Raw genomic sequence first — 13,745 nt, 5'->3', positions numbered from 1 at the left:
TCCATCTCTCCTCGGCTGATAAACACGCCCCAGTCCCGCCTTCACCACACCTCCGATGCCCCCGTCAACTTTGTCCGTTCCCGTGATAGACTGCAGTTGGAGGCGCCCAAAATCGGCTTTTGATTATACCAATTTGGGCGCCCATGAGAGAAAGGCGCCCATCTCCCGATTTGGGTCGAAATATGGGCGTCTTTCTCTTTCGAAAATAAGCTGGCAAGTGACCACTGGAGGGATTAAGGCATAACCCTCCATTTTTCCTCCTGTGGTCATAGACACCTTCCCACCCCCTTCAGATGTGACAGTTATAGTCGATTCCAGGCTCTATGACAGCTTCAGATATGATGGCCATTCTTGTTAGAGCAGCAGACAGGTCCCAGGAGTAGCCTAGTGGTTGGTGCAGTGGACTGTAGAGAAGGGGATCCATGCCCATATCCCACTCTAACTGGTACGCTTGTGGTGGAACTTGTGAGCAATTGAAAAACCACTAAATACCTACTGTACCTACATATAGGTGACACCTGAAGACATAAAGGCTATTGTAGTGGTGTACAGTGAGGTGCAGTAGGTTTTTCTTGGTTCCTGGAAGGCTGAGGTTATGCTGAGATGTGTACTTGGGACCTTTTATGTGAAGTGCACTGCAGTGCTCCCTAGACTGCCCCTCTTCTTTACTGGGATGTCTGTGTGGCCAGTCTACTAAGAATGATGGCCCTTCAGACATCCCAATGGATGTTTTTCTCCTGGACATTTTTTCCCAAAATGGTCCAAAAAGAAAAATGCATTGAGCACAAAACTTCTAGGAAAAGGTGATTTCTAAACCAAAAAGATAGACATTTTTTACGTTCAAAAATGGGTATGTTCGTCACTTGATTTTTGGATGTTTTTAGCAAAACATCCAAAATCGGACTTACATGTTTTATCCAAAATTCCCTTCTTGATGTTTCAAAAAAATGATGTAATTTATTTACAATATGAAGTTTTATACTTGTTTAGCATCTCTTTTTGCACTAGCTAACAGCAGTTACTTGAAGCATAAACTTTAATAACAATTTCTACCTTTTTTAGAATTGTAACATGCAATTTCATTTCATATCTTTTGTTTTCACATTATTCATGAACAAGCCAAGCTGCAGTCATGTTTAGTAATTGGCATCTTAAACAAATTCTTTAGTAACTTATTGTATTCATTTATGACTGAAGTCTTCACTCTTCCACATCAAACACTTGTAATGTTGCACCTCTATCATACTCAATTAAATTTTTACCTATTGTATTACAATACCAAGTGGCTTCCAGGGTTAGAGCCTTGATTAGATTAAAGCATGTGGCGCATTTTCATTATTGGTTTTAAAAACATGATCTGCCACATCTTGATGTTTACATTTTTATACCAATTGTCCAATAGACAAATTAACTTTTAGACAAATTGTCTCTTTGGATGAATTGGTCTTTAGATGAATTGTGTCCTTGAACCAACTGACCATTAGACAAACTTTAATTTGCTGAATTGTACCAAACCCCATCTGAACTTAGAATTGTTGAATGTGGTAGATGTCATAGATTTGGAATAACTCTGTAGATCAAGCACTACAGAAGATTTCTCCATTAAAGGAAGTTAAAATCAAAAGATATTGCAAGAGTTGAGACAGGAAAAGAAGTTACATAGAATCGAGAACATTGAGAAAATATCCAGCTACCTGTGCTATTTCTTAGAGTTGATCCTTAGGGCGCCTAGCTCAAAGAATTTGTATGCTATCTTGAGAGATCTCACTACCCTAATTTGGGAGGCTCTTCCGTCAACTCCATTTATGGCCAGTGAATTGGTGGTCCAGTTCCTTGATAAAATCAGTTTTTCACATTGAGAAAATATCCAGCTACCTGTGCTATTTCTCAGAGTTGATCCTTAGGGCGCCTAGCTCAAAGAATTTGTATGCTATCTTGAGAGATCTCACTACCCCAATTTGGGAGGCTCTTCCGTCAACTCCATTTATGGCCAGTGAATTGGTGGTCCAGTTCTTTAATAAAATCAGTTTTTCACATTGGGCCACATTGGGCTGTTCCATCCTCTGTCTTCATTAGATGATGTCACTTCTCCACCGCCCCCTGAATATCTCCAAGTCCAGCACACTGCCTCTTCTGTGGCCTTTAAAATTTTCTCTACAGTGGCAGTTCATCATGCTCTGCAAGAGGTGCGGTCCACTACAGCCCCTCAAGAGCTTCTACCCATATCTTTAATGAAGCCATGTCAGACACTTTTTCCTACCCTTTGTTGCCCAAATGGTGCAGGATAGTATTGCTGAGGTTTTGTCCCCTCTGCTTGGAAATCAGCAATTGAAGATCCCTTTCAGAGTAGGGGTGTTATTACTAACTACTGATCTATTGCTCAGCTTCCCTTTATTTTTTAAAATGGTTGAACAAGTTATAGCTGACTATGTAACTACTTTCTTGAATCACATAATGTATTGTATCATAGTCAAACTGGTTTGCCACCTAATCATTGTACAGAAACAGCATTACTGGAGATGCAGCATTGGCAAGCAACAAAATCATCCTTTTGATGTCTTTGGCTTTGACAGCTGCCTTTAACCTGGTAGATCATGAGATTACATGCAAATCCTTGCACTCGTAGAGGCTTTGAATGATTCCTCTATTTCTGTACATTAAACTATGTTATATTGAGGCTTGGCACAGGAGAAATAAGATGAAACTCAATGTGCAGAAAACAAAACTCCAAGTTTTTTACAGGGTCAATCGCCTCTGTTGTTTCAGTACCTCACATTTGGTGATGTGACATATCAGGCAAGTGATACAATTAAAGTTCTAGGTGTGCTTATTGACTCAACCCTATCTTTTTGGAATCATATTTCATCTATTAGCACTTGGTTTTTTTTTATTTGCATCTGGTAAAATCAGTCCAGCATTTATTTAATCCAAGGGCTCTTCATATCATCTTTCATTCTCTTGTAATTATGCGGCTGGACTATTGTGTATCAGAGAGAAATCAGAAGGCTCCAGATGTTGCACAATATTGCAGTCAGACTGATTTTTTAAAGCTAAGAAGTATGCCCATGTGACCCCACTATTGTTATGTATTTTTCATAATTTTATATTTAGCATTGTAGGGCCCAACTTGTTTGAATTCCCTCCCCCAGTCTCTTTAAGCAGAGCCCTCACCCTCATTGTTTAAAGTTACTCTGAAGACATATCTATTTCAAAGGGAATTTAATGTATAGAATTGGTCCACAGGCTAGCGCTACTGGCTAATTGTTGATTGCTAGATATGGAGGACACAGCAGATGGAGGATTCTGACTTAATTGCTTTCATATCAGTTTTGTGTATTTCCTTTTCTACTTTTTTTGTTTTATCTGTGTGATTTTATTGTAATTGTATGGTGCCTTGATGGTTTTACCTTAACCCCAGGATTCTATATAGTCCGCCTAGAGATCTGCGCTAAAATTGGTGTGGATTCTATAACAATGCGCGTAACTTAACAAGCTTAACAATCTAATGAGCGCTGATATCAGCACTTAACAAGCAATAATGAGCACTAATTGGAACCGATTAGAATTTAGGCACACAAGTTGCTGTGCGCCAAACTTCTAAAATGCGCAGTCAAAAAGGGGCGGGGTTATGGGGAGGGCAATGAGCATTTTGTGGGTGTTCTGAAATTTACGTACGTAGTTATAGAATATGGCCCTATACACCTAAATATATGTGCTGAGATTTATGCTGCCTAAATCTAGGCACCGGTTATAGAATATGCTTAGTCGGCACTGATTTCAGCACCATTTTGTTTTAGGCGCCATATATAGAATCTCCCCTAAGTGGCTAATCAAATAAACATAACCTTGAACCTTAACTTTGAACCTTGAAAATATCCCTTTTTGGGGTTGTCAGGTCAGGATTTTCCTCATCTGACTAAAGAAATCCAAAAGAGAAGGAAAACTTATCTCTTGCTTAGACCAGCAGTACTCCAGTTGGGAGTGCTCTTTTTTTCTGAAATACCCATGTAAATACATTATAAAGTTAATGTCAGTTAAATATGTCTTTTTTGAGCCTTCTCAGTATTGGCTTTTATTAATAGCAGGAGATTTGTTTCCAGTGCACTGTAAAGAGCAACTGTGAAATCCACATATAATGTATGTTTTCTGGAATGTCACATGATAGCCATTTTACTTAATATTGTATTAGATACTTTTCCTTTAATTTCCTCTTGACTTTACTCCCCACAGTGTCGTGGACTTTTTTCTAATTGTATTTCTTCAGTGCAATACGTTTCTCTTATTTTTCTTTTGACATTTTCTTCTCTGTTTTCTTTACAATTGATTATTCCCTGGTTGTATTTTCAAAATGTTAAATAAAAACTAAATAAGTTAAATATAATAATAAAATAGAGTTAGTGCCATGGTTCAGGATGCATATGAGACCTTTACAGAGGTCTCCTCTCTTTTGATGGTCAAATTTAGGTGCGCTCATAGCCTGGTGCATGCACTTAATAGTTGTGCATTAAGCACAGCTCTTGAGCGCATGCCCAGACAGCCAGAGGGGGAGGATGAAGGAGGAGGGTACTGGTTGCCCAGCTCCAAGCTACAGGGTAAGGCAAACCTGCTTTCTCACAAAGATTTCTGATACCACACTGCTTTCTGAAAATTCCAACCATCCACAGTTAGCAAGAATGAAATATCAATTTATGGCTGGTATCCCACTTTAAAGAATGATGAACAGCACCAGCATGTGTACTGCAATATGAGTTGGTATCAAAGTCTAAAATCCTGGCCTTTGGCTTTTTTCTTTTTTTGTTCTTCACCAGAGAGCTTTAAGCAAAATAGTGAGAAGGTATTCCAGACAAGAAGGGTCCTAAAGGAGAAATCTCATTTCCTTGTCTCACAAACAATACCATGCAGAGTTTCTCCCGCCTCAGCCACTCTAAGGCCAGCTCCAAGCTGGCGTAGGGTTTGTAGCGATATGGACACCCTTCTTCCCTGCACTATTTTTTTGAAAATTGGAGGGAATAGGAAATGACCCCCATTTTCTAGCATACATTAACCTGCCTTTTGCATGGTCCCTTCCCATGCTTCTTGTTTCCCACAGTGAAGGCCTCCAAGCATGCTACATAGGTAAATGAGGGTGCTAGTCTGGCATTCACAGCCTCCAGCACTTGTGCTTACTTCTAAGCATTGGGGCTTGAAACCCTCCAGACCAGTCTAGAACACATCCATGGTTCTTAGCATTCTGTTGTGTAAAGATTTTGATCCTGGCTAATTTGTTATTAATGTTGGCTCTTTAGTATGGAAGTCTTTATCCTTCATTGAGCTGTTCATTAGTTCATGGGGGGGGGGGGAGGGGTTCCTCTTAAATTGCCTTTGCTTTTTTGCTTTGTTATGATAAATACTGACCACCCCCTCCCCATTCATCCAGTGGAGGTCAGTGTTTTTTAAAATGCTGATGGTCACCAGCAAAATTATCCCCCGGTATTCAGTGCTGGACCATGCTTATGCGGGTCCAGACGATATTCAGCCGGGTCTGCATAAGAGTTATGCAGCTCTGGCTGATTATCGTGTCAGGACCCACATAACATTTTTTTTTAACCAAAGCCCCTGAGCCGCATTTCACTCCCCAACACCAATGTCTTCTCTTTCCATTCTTCCCTCCCCAGCCCGCATCAAGAAGACTCTTCACAACTCCCAGCTATGTTGGTAAGCCCCTGTGCTTACCTACATCCTTGGTGGTCCAGCAGGGTTGTTGGGGGCAGGAGTGCACCCCCTCACTCCTGTCTTTTGCAGCACCTCTGTAGAAGTACTATGAGCTGCTGTGACCTTTTCTAGACACCGCAAGAGGCAGGAGCAAGGGGGCTGTAAGTAAGCCCAGGGGGCTTACCTTTATGGTTGGGGGAGGGGTCTTGCAGGGGGGTCTTCTTGATCTGGGCTGGGAGAGGGAAGGAGGGAAAAAGGGGAGATTGGTATGGGGGGGCAAGACAGGGCTCAGGGGCTGCTTTTTTTTAAAGAAAACAAAAAATTATGTGGGTGCCATCCCGATATTCAGAGCCGACACCCACATAGCAAACGGCCTTATTTAGGACAGCTCTCCTAAATGAAGTGGCTTAGCTATGCCAGTGCTGGCACTAAATACTGCCAGCACCCGCATAACCTGAGGCTCCTCCCCATTGCCACTTCCAGCGCTGCCACTGACCTGCCCACTTTTTGTTTGGGCAGTCTCAGGGGATATTCAGTGGCACTGTCCAGTTAAGTACCACTGAATATCCCTGGTTAGACAGCGGGAACCTATTTAAGCAGGCAGGAGAGGCTCCTGTCTGCTTAAATCACTTTGAATATCAGCCTCTGACTGACTAGAGGATTGCACAAGGTTCTTAAGTGATGATGTAACAGCTCAGTCGTTCTCAGTCTCCACCTACTTGAGGACGCCACAGATCCTAGTCTGGAAAGACTCAAGGAAAAAAAATTAGTAGTTAAGAACTAATTTACCCATTCTAAGCTAACAGCCAACTATATTTTTGGCTCTTTAGTTTAAACACGATTCATTATCACACATTTTCACATCATATTAAGAAACATTCCCAGCTATCTCCTGTGAAATTTTATGTAGCATCTGCAATGCCCCTTGTATGACATACTCAGTTCATACAACCAGTGTCCATACCATATGTCCTTCATGGAATCATCTTGTAAATAGGCTCCTCCTCCATCAAACATTAATCCTATTAATCCCAAGCAGGGGTCTAAATCACAATGGGGCTAATATTAGCAGGCAGCAAGGTTAAAGTCCACTGTCAGCTCTGAACCTGGAAATTCAATGCTTGTCATATCTAGTGGTTGGCATTGAATTTCCGGGTTCAATTTTGGCTGCCGGAACTTAACCGGTTAAGCCAATATTCAGCACTAACTGGTTGATTTCCTAGCGGATAAAGATAGGACTGTTATTTATGCTGTCCTATTTAACCTCTAAACCCAGCACTGAATATCGATGCTAACTGGCTATATCATAAGATATTGCCGGTTAGCCACTATCCACCGGATTCTATATAGCACAACCATAGGCGGTCGGTGGCCCAACTGTTTGGGGAGGCTAAAGGGGGTGGAGTTTGGGGTGGGGTTAGGGGTGGGGCTTACATCCATAATTGTCTGACAACACACAGAAAAAAATAAGTAAAAATAAAAGTCACAATTAACACCTTTTATTAAATGTAGATATTAGATATGTATCATATGTCAAAAAAGTGGTTGCTCAAAGCATATACTAACCACAATTGCTCAGCTGCAAAACACTATGCACAAATTTGTGCAAAAACACACTCAGAACCTTACTGTACCATAAATATTACACTGGGCAGACCCTAATACACCAATATACCACCTATACGGACAACATCACAGACCGTCAACAATATGAAACAAGGGATCATATCACAATTCTCATATACAGCCACAAAACATCTTTTTAGGGTGGATAGTATTCACAATGAGTTCCTTTTATTAACGACCAGATAGAGATAAGAATTTTCAAATTTCAATTTTGGCACTGTATAAGTCATCACAAACAAAATGTAAGAAAACCAATGGACTGCATTAGGGGCTTATAGCCCATTTAGTTATGTTTAAACAAAAGAAATCTGCATGAAACAAAATATTTATTTTTTTATTTTGACTTATAATATAAAAACTGCCTCAGAGTCAGCACCTCTCCTGAAATCCAAGTGCGGCGTGCCGCAATTTAGGTCTGGGTACACTAGTATTCAAGCTCAGACAGCCACACTGGGTGGATAGTATTCACAACAATGAGGTCCTTTTATTAACGACCAGATAGAGATAGATTGATATTGATAAGTTTTCAAGTTTCAATTTTGGCACAGTATACTGTCAGTTATTATCACAAACAAAATAAAAGAAAACCAATGGACTGCATTAGGGGCTTATAGCCCATTTAGTTATGTTTAAACAAAAGAGACTCTTTTGTCTAAACATAACTAAATGGGCTGAGATCTGACTTAAAACCTGCCTCAGAGTCAGCAGTGCACCTACCTCTTCTGAACGCTGCGTGCCACAGTTTCATTTGAATTTATCATGGGCTTCTATCATCGAAGGAAGTGGGAACTCTTCGCCAGCCTTGCCTTCCCTACTCAGTGACGGCCCCGCCCGTGCATTCCCGACTTTGCAGAACAGGAAATTGCATCATGACGGGAGCCCTTGTAGGGAAGGCTGACTGGCTGAGGTGCTGAAGGAAGCAGATGATCAGTGCGAATCGACGATCGCTATTCGCTACTGTAGCGATTAAGGCAGGACTCGGGAACACTCACGAGGACTCAATCATGCCGGCAGCAGCCCAGCCCTGAAGGCTGAAGTGACTGAGGTGCGCAGGAGAGTGAAAGGAGAAACGGGGCGCAGGCAGCACTGCAAATAAGAGAGAGGAGTCGGGACTGGTTGGAAAATGGAGAAGAATAAAGTCGGAGAAACTGCTGATCCATCCTGCTTCTGTTTGTTGAGAACTTGTGGCTGTCGTCTGGGGAGGCTTAGCCTCCCCAAGCCTCTTATACCAGGCGCCTATGAGCACAACTGAAATTGCTTGCCCAAATCCAGTGGTATTCTGGATTTGCATGCACAATTTAATTACTTAACAAGCCAATCAGTGCTGATAATTGCCTCTTAACAAGCAATTATTGATTCTAATTTGCATTAATTAGAATTTATACGCACAACTTGCTAGGTGTATTCTGTAAAGTGGTGTGCATAAATTCTAATGCACACAGCCAAAAAGAGGGAGTAGCCATGGGAGTAGAATAGGTGGATCATGAGCATTCTGAAAATCTATGTGCATGGTTATAGAATGCACCTACTCTGCAGCTAACATTGGTCGCCGGTATTTACACTAAGTTTTACTTGGCATAAATGGACGTGCTCAGAGTTAGGCATAGTCATGGCCACTAGACATATTCTATAAACCGGCTAGACATATACTATAAACCATGCCTAAATCTAGGCGCAGTTTACATATACTGTAAACCATGACTAAATCTATGTGGAAATATTTTTGGCACTGATTTTTCAGGCACCATATATAAAATCTAGTCCTATACAATAACTGAACAGAGATAACCAGTTATCTCCTCCTGAATATTCAAGGTTAGCCAATTAAATGCTATTTAAGCGGTCAGTGACCATTGCTGATCCGTTAAATAGTACTGAATATAGGAGGGAATGACCTCTACTAAGCTTGTCCACTAACTGATATAAATCATCAAAACATATATTATCAAATTGTGACCAAATGTTATTCCCTCCATCTTGGCCAAGGAGGAATTTATCTTCCCCTTTGAGACAGCTGTAAATTTCTAGGTTTCTTCTGTATTGAGAGCTGCAGTGATAAACTAGACTTGTGAATCTTGACAAGAATAAAATTTACTGAGACAAGTATTTGAACTGGATATTTTGGTGTGGATGGTCTCCTTGAGGCAGTTTTTTTTGAAACATGGTCCATGTTGGGGACCTGATACTTCATGTTTGGAATATTTGAGATTTTACATTCAAACCATCAGTCCAGATAAGTGTTGCTCTGCTCAATATTTCTCTATTTGAATTGGGTTCATTGAAAATTTAGTGCAGTTTGGATGACTTCACTATAACTGTTTTCTTTTTTTAAGTCTTTCAATTTAAAAAACAATTTAAAATGTTTTCAATGATTTGCAGTGGTTTAGTACAATGATTAAAACCTTTAAGAGATTTTTTTCTGACACCGTTGGTGCTGTTTTTCTTCTCACTAATTACTAATTATGAGCACTTAAAAACTTTTTTTTATATTATATTTGTTGCTTCAATACCTGTTTATTTAGGGATTTTTAATGTCAATTTTGTGATTTTTCCTTCTAATTACAGTTTATTCATTATCCCCAAGTTTTGAGGTATTAGACCTCAATTATCAGTTCCCATTAGCAATCCCTGATTCTCATTTCAAAATATAAAGCTCATTGCTCCGCTGATGGGTTTTTTGAAGCTGTAATATATTAGGATGCAAGAACTTAACTCCTATTTTTTAAAAAGCTCCTTAGTTCTCTTTTGTGCATAAGGTGTTTGTCTTGCATAATAATCCTTAGTGATAGGGTGGACCGGACTGGTGGAGGGGTAGCATTGTATATTAATGAGAGCCTTGACTCAGATAGATTACAAATTAAGCAGGACACTGTGTTTTCTCCCATCTCCTAGCTCTGATAGGGAGGGGGGAAGCATTACAGCCTCATTGGCTGTAAAAAATAAGAGAGAAAACTTAGACTCAGTTAGGTGCAATCAGCCATATCTTTATTTATATCTCACAGAGCCAATATACAAAATAATTGTTTTCTCTCTGGAGCAGGTTGTCAGTCAGGTGCACACCCTGAAAGACAAGGACTGCTCAGCTAACATCTCCCGGACATCACATAAATACTGTTACGAGTTCTGCCTTCCCAGAAATCATGTGACTTCTCCCAAACTAACTTATGATCATATATGGATATTCCTGTAATATTCTGTTATTCTTTATATGTATACATATATGGACATTTCCTACATTATATCATCCTCTCCTCTTATATGCACATGTGACCACTAACTTAGTTCTTATCAGTATGGCTGTGCTCATAGCAAATGACCATGAAACCAGCTAGTACATATCATGAAACATCTGGTGTCTCTTCCAATCCGAGCACATATTTCCATAGCAACATCCTGAGCTCACATGGTCCTCAGTCTCAAGGTTACATCCAATTATATCTGCCATACATGGACTGCAGGGCCCCCAGCTCCTTCCTTGTGTCACCTTGACGTGTAGCATGCATATCCCATATCCTAAGAAAGCATAGTACAACTGCAGGAACACAAGGTTAGGAAAACTTGGGAGCCTGCTGGCCCATCATATGGATAGCCTGCTAAGCCTTGGTATCCAGCTCCAGCTGAGCCCTGAGATCCAGCTGATTCTTTATACAGGCCATAACCACACAACATGGCAGTATAGGAAGGATTATACAACAGAAATCACACCTTTGAATCACTGTGGGTTGAAATTCCATATATAAAAGGGAAAAGGACAGTGATAGGAGTGTACTACAGTCCACCTCGCCAGGATGAGATGCAGAAATGATAAAAGAAATCAGAGACACAAACAAAATGGGCAATGTGATAATAATGGATGACTTCAATTATGCAAATATAGACTGGGTAAATGTAACATTGGGACACACTAGAGAGGTACAATTCCTTGGTGAAATCAAGGACACCTTTATGGAGCAGCTGGTGCAGGAGCCGATGAGAGAAGGAAAAATTCTAGACTTTGTCCTTAGTGGAGCACATGATCTGGTGAGGGACATTATGGTACTGGGGCCGCTTGATAACAGTGATCATAATATGATCAGTTTTGATATCAATCTTGAAGTATCTATACACAGGAAGTCAAATACGTTAGTGTCTAACTTTAATGAAGGAGACTATGATAAAATGAGGAACGGTTAAAATAAAACTTAGGGGGGCAACTGAGAGGGTAAAAACTGTACAACATGCATGGACGCTGTTCAAAAATACCATCCTGGAGGCCCAGGCTAAACATATTCTGTGAATTAGAAAAGAAAGACGGAAGTCCAAAAGACAGCCGGCGTGGTTGAAAAGTGAGGTGAAGGAAGCTATTAGTGCTAAAAGAAACACCTTCAGAAAATGGAAGAAGGAACCGTCTGAAAATAACAAGAAGCAGCATAAGGAGTGTCAAAGCAAATGCAAGGCGCAGATAAAGAAGGCCAAGAGGGATTACGAAAAAAAGATAGCATTATAGGCAAAAAACAGCAAAAATTGTGTTTGGTATATTAAAAGCAGGAAGCTGGTAAAAGAATCGGTTGGGCCGCTGGATGACCGAGGGGTAAAAGGGGCGATCAAGGAAGATAAAGACGTAGCGGAGAGATTGAATGAATTCTTTGCTTCGGTCTTCACCGAGGAAGATTTGGGTGGGATACCGGTGTTGGAAATGGTATTTCAAGCGGACAAGTCGGAGAAACTTACTGACTTCACGGTAAACCTGGAGGACGTAATGGGGCAGTTCAGCAAACTGAAGAGTAGCAAATCTCCTAGACTGGATGGTATTCATCCTAGAGTACTGATAGAACTGAAAAATGAGTTTGCAGAGCTTCTGTTAGTGATATGCAATTTATCCTTAAAATCGAGAGTGGTACCGGAAGATTGGAGGGTGGCCAATGTAACGCCGATTTTTAAAAAAGGTTCCAGGGGAGATCCGGTAAATTGTAGACCGGTGAGTCTGACGTCGGTGCCGGGGAAAATGGTAGAGGCTATTATCAAAAACAAAATTACAGAGCACATCCAAGGACATGGATTACTGAGACCAAGTCAGCATGGCTTTTGTGTGGGGAAATCTTGCCTGACCAATTTACTTCAATTCTTTGAAGGAGTAAACAAACATGTGGACAAAAGGGAGCCAGTTGATATTGTGTATCTGGATTTTCAAGAGGCGTTTGACAGGGTACCTCATGAAAGGCTACAGAGGAAATTGGAGGGTCATGGGATAGGAGGAAATGTTCTATTGTGGATTAAAAACTGGTTGAAGGATAGAAAACAGAGAGTGGGGTTAAGTGGGCAGTATTCATAATGGAGAAGGGTAGTTAGTGGGGTTCCTCAGGGGTCTGTGCTAGGACCACTGCTTTTTAACATATTTATAAATGATTTAGAGATGGGAGTAAATAGTGAGGTAATTAAATTTGCTGATGACACAAAGTTATTCAAAGTCGTTAACTCGCGACAGGATTGTGAAAAACTACAAGAGGACCTTACGAGACTGGGAGATTGGGCATCTAAATGGCAGATGACGTTTAATGTGAGCAAGTGCAAAGTGATGCATGTGGGAAAGAGGAACCAGAATTATAGCTACGTCATGCAAGATTCCACTTTAGGAGTCACGGACCAAGAAAGGGATCTAGGTGTCGTCATTGATGATACATTGAAACCTTCTGCTCAGTGTGCTACTGTGGCTAAGAAAGCAAATAGAATGTTAGGTATTATTAGGAAAGGAGTGGAAAAAAATGAGGATGTTATAATGTTTTGTATCGCACTATGGTGCGACCACACCTCGAATATTGTGTTCAATATTGGTCGCCGTATCTCAAAAATTATATAGTGGAATTAGAAAAGGTGCAGAGAAGGGCAACAAAAATGATAAAGGGGATGGGACGACTTCCCTATGAGGAAAGGCTAAAGCAACTAGGGCTCTTCAGCTTGGAGAAAAGGTGACTGAGGGGAGATATGATAGAGGTCTATAAAATAATGAATGGAGTGGAACGGGTAGATGTGAAGCATCTGTTTACACTTTCCAAAAATACTAGGACTAGGGGGCATGCGATAAAGCTACAATGTAGTAAATTTAAAACGAATCAGAGAAAATATTTCTTCACTCAACGTGTAATTAAACTCTGGAATTCGTTGCCAGATAATGTGGTAAAGGTGGTTAGCTTAGCGGAGTTTAAAAAAGGTTTGGCTGGCTTCCTAAAGAAAAAGTCCATAGACCATTATTAAATGGACCGGGAAAATCCACTATTTCTGGGATAAGCAGTATAGAATGTTTTGTACTTTTTGGGGATCTTGCCAGGTATTTGTGACCTGGATTGGCCAATTTTGGAAACAGGATCCTGGGCTTGATGGACCTTTGGTCTTTTGCAGTATGGCAATACTTATGTACTATGTAAAGTGATTGGGATGCATTGGCATTGCTG

Source organism: Microcaecilia unicolor, chromosome 8 (assembly GCF_901765095.1).
Source record: "Microcaecilia unicolor chromosome 8, aMicUni1.1, whole genome shotgun sequence".
In the NCBI taxonomy this organism is placed as follows: domain Eukaryota; kingdom Metazoa; phylum Chordata; class Amphibia; order Gymnophiona; family Siphonopidae; genus Microcaecilia; species Microcaecilia unicolor.
Note: the sequence above shows the minus strand (reverse complement) of the source record.